The sequence below is a fragment of the Etheostoma spectabile genome, unplaced genomic scaffold (assembly GCF_008692095.1).
Source record: "Etheostoma spectabile isolate EspeVRDwgs_2016 unplaced genomic scaffold, UIUC_Espe_1.0 scaffold121, whole genome shotgun sequence".
Taxonomy (NCBI): Eukaryota; Metazoa; Chordata; class Actinopteri; order Perciformes; family Percidae; genus Etheostoma; species Etheostoma spectabile.
The window spans coordinates 446,791-450,903 of NW_022605571.1; positions in this window are offsets into that span (position 1 = coordinate 446,791).

Genomic DNA, 4,113 nt, shown 5'->3' on the forward strand with positions numbered 1-4,113 from the left:
AGTGAACATGTAAAAGTCTGTCTATATTTAGGTGCCCCCCCGCAGGCAGAAATTAGGGTTAGGGTTAGGGTTAGGGTAGGGTTAGGGTTAGGGGTTAGGTTAGGTTAGGTTAGGGATAGGGGGTAAACACCACGTCTTGACGAAAAAAATTGAATAGACAAAAAATGAAAGGAGATAGAGGGATGAAACCAAGCTCCGCCTCCCCATTTTGGGGGTCTCTGGACACGCCAGAAGTGTCCGCTTGTCTCTACGACTTACGGTTCTCGAGATATGAAAAAATGGTCAAAATTTGACGAAAAGAAAGTTCATAAGTCCTCGTGGGAAGGTCGCAGCCAGCTCAAACTTGGTTCTTTTTAATCCTCTCCTCAAGCCGGATTCTTAGACACCCAACATGGCCTACTTTCGTGACATTGTTTTTTTTTCATTTTGTCTTACTTTGACTAGGACGATTGTATTGCGTTGGCAGTGTGTTCCCGGTGCTCAGGGCGTCCCCCTATGTGTTAGGGTTAGGGTTAGGTGTTAGAATTATCTCGATGATCCCCCCCGCTTCATCCGTCGACTGGGCGGTTAGATAGGGGATCAAAGGTAGGTGCACGGGCCGGCGCACGTCAGTATGAACTTACCATTCCTACAATGTCCTCTACCTAATTCTTTTCGATTTTGTAATGGAAGTACATTCAGTACTTTTAACAGCATAATCCTTGTGGTTTTTCCTAAACAGGGTTCATGTTTGATCGGCCAGTTTGTCACTTTATGAGCCGATCAGTTTTTACGTTTCCTGAATAGGTAAATGTTTCAATAATGCTTTCCCCATTGTTATTCAATGAGTGATAGTGCTTGTGACAGCATAATCGTTTTTCAAACCCCAGACATCGCCACAGTTCTTGTCTTCCAGGAAAATGTTTTTAAAGTTTAAAACATTTTGATTATTAAAAGAGTTTGTTTTTCATTGATTTGTTTGGTCAGTCCAGAGTGTTTTATTTCACATAATAATAGGAGGACGAAAGCCTTGGAGGTAATTTTCCATGAGGGTAAGTATATTTGAGTTTCAGGCAACGTTTCATTTGTGCCCATCTTCTGTAAGAAATGTCTTTTACAGAGTCTATATTTGACTCAGAAGAGTTAGAGAGTGAAGAGAAGAAGAGGAGGGATGATGAGGAAGAATTTACAAAACATCAAACCATCGTATGATATCCTGCCAGTAGGATTTATGAATATAGGGCCAAGGTCAAAAGATAAAAGGAAATCAAAACGAACTTTAATATATTTTGAAGGGTTAGGGTTAGAGGGTTAGGGTTAGGGTTAGGCCCAATTTACTCTGGGTTAAGTTTAGGGTCAGGGTTAGGGTCAGGCCTGTAAACCTATGGTTGGGTTTAGGCATAGTTCACTATTGGTTGAGTTTAGGGTTAGAGGTCAGGGTTAGGCACAGTTTACTCTGGGTTAAGTTTAGGGTAAGGGTTAGGGTCAGGCCTGTAAACCTGTGGGTTGGGTTTAGGCATAGTTAACAATGGGTTAAGTTTAGGGTCCGGGTTAGGGTCCGGCTGTGTTTTATTGGTTTCACTATACAGTTAAGATTTAAATCATTTAAATGATTTTATTCTAAATAGTAGGACACATCATCAGTAGAGAACCTTGGAATCATCAGGTGTTTCGGCCATTACCACTAGACACCCTCCTCCAAGGGCGGCCCAACCGGGGTTGATCAAATCCCGGCGTGTGTCCCATAGCCAATTCAAATTAGGGTTAGGGGTTAGGGGTTAGGGTTAGGTTTGAGGAGAAAAGAAATTCTGGCACCGCAGGTGGCAGAATTTAAAAAGCACTAACCATGAATGTCAGCTGTTCTCCGGTAATCTCCCCCCAACATCAAGAGCCCCAGGAATATATACATCAACAAGAAATGTGTTGGTCCAATCTATCTAGTCACCCAGACTCATTCATAGACCAAAATAGGTCCTAAATTGATATGGTTGGGTTCAGGTACAAATTAAGAGTTAGGAGTGGGAGGGGGTTAGGGTCAGGGGTGGGGGGTAGTGGTGTAGGGTAAGGGGAGGGTTGAGGTTAGGGGAGGGGAGGGGGAGGGGGGTCAAGGTCAGGGTGGGGGTAGGATAGGTCAGGGGAAAGGTAGAGGTAGGGGAGGGGGAGGGGGGGGGAGGGGTTAAGGTCAGGGGTGGGGGGTGAGGAAGGGTTAGGGGAAAGTTGAGGTTGGGAGGGAGGGGGGTTGAGGTCAGGGGTGGGGGGTAGGATAGGTCAGGGGAAAGGTGAGGTAGGGGAGGGGAGGGGGGAGGTGAAGTTCGGGGTGGGGGTAGGAAAGGGTCGGAAAGGTTGAGGTTAGGGGAGGGGGAGGGGGGTTGAGGTCAGGGGTGGGGGGTAGGAAAGAGTCAGGGGAAAGGTTGAGGTAAGGGGTGGGGGAGAGGGAGGGGTTAAGGTAAGGGGTGGGGGGTAGGATAGGGTCAGGGGAAAGGGTTAAGGTTAGGGGAAGGAGAGGGGGGTGGGTTAGGGTCAGAGGTGGGGGGGTAGGTTGGGGTCAGGGGGTGTCAGAAATTGGGGGGTGGGAGGACCTGATCCAAAAGAAAGGGTGGAGTATTGTACCTTCCCTGATGAAATTACCTCTCATTGAGCCCTCCAGGAGTCCAGGTGCTCAATTTGGTAATCCACAGTCTTTCTGCTTTTCTTCTCTGCTTAGTAGACCAATTTGGGTTAGATTCCAATATCGTGGCTCTAAGATTGGACCAACCATGCTGTACAAAATGTTTCACCAAAAGAATATGAACATTTTTCTGGTTATTGATGTTGTATCTATGTTGAGTAAATCTAGTCAACATTGTGTTACCTGTTTCACCCACATATTGTATTGAACATTGTTTACATCTGATCAAATAAATACAATTTTGCCTCCTCACATCTGTGTTTCTCTCTGTTTCATAGACTTCTTTACTAGTCTGATTTTGGACAAATTGGTAATGTCTAAAATATTCTGCCTGGATTTTAGTCCTGGGTGTAGTCAACGGCTTCAATTTGGCTTTAACCAGAATATCACCAAGGTTAGGATTTTTCCTAAATGCAGCTATAATTTTATGATCTTTCATGAAAACAGTGTTACCTCCTGAGGAAAAGAAATTATCCTTAAGTTTACTGACAAAACCAAGGTTGGAAGCTGAAAAGGTGGTGATTATTGGTAGGATTGGATCCAGACAAATTGGTTTGGTTTGAGTGTAAGTTTTGAGAGCCTTGCGAAGAATGGTATAAGAGTACCCCCTACTGGTCAATGAGGCAAATAACACCTTCACAGAATCTTTAAAATCTTCATTTCTGGTGCAAATCCTGTTGAATCTTAACAATTGGGATTTAACCAGGCCAGAGAATGTGTGTTTAGGATGATGACTGGTCCTAAATAACAGAGCATGCGTGTCTGTTTCCTTAAAAAAGACTTTAACCTCCAACCTTAGTTTCTCTGAAAATGTAGGCCCCTTAAAAGTAGTGGTGTCCAGGAAATCAATAGAGCTAAAATCAAGCGTAGCTGTGAGTTTGATGGACTGATTGTGACTGTTGAGAGTGTTTAAAAATTGTTGAAACTCCTCCCTTGAGAAAGGCCAAATTCCCCAGATATCATCTAGGTACCTGTAGTAATGTGTTGGTTTTTTATGGCAGGAGTTGAGGGCTCCCACTTCCCACTGTGCCATAAAAATGTCAGCGTACGCCGGCGCAAATTTCTTCCCCATGGCAGTTCCTCTAGTCTGCAAGAAATACTGATTATCAAATTCAAAATCATTTTTTGTGAGATTAATTTCCAACAACTGTAAAAGTTCCTTGTCGGGTCTCTTAGAGTTAGGATACTTATGAAATATGTTTTTTACGGCCAAAAGGCCTTCTGTTGAGTTGATATTAGTGTACAGACTAGCAACATCCATTGAGAATAGGAACGCTGAGGGGGGCACTTGTATATGTTTAATCTTGTCCACAAAGTCAAAAGTGTCTTTAATATAACTATCATGTAATTTTGAAAGAGGGTTTAAATAATAGTCAATAAATTCGGCTGTATAGTAGGTCTCACTATCACAATCCGATACAATGGGACGACCCGGAGGAACCCTGAAGGGGATGCTCCATGTTTCT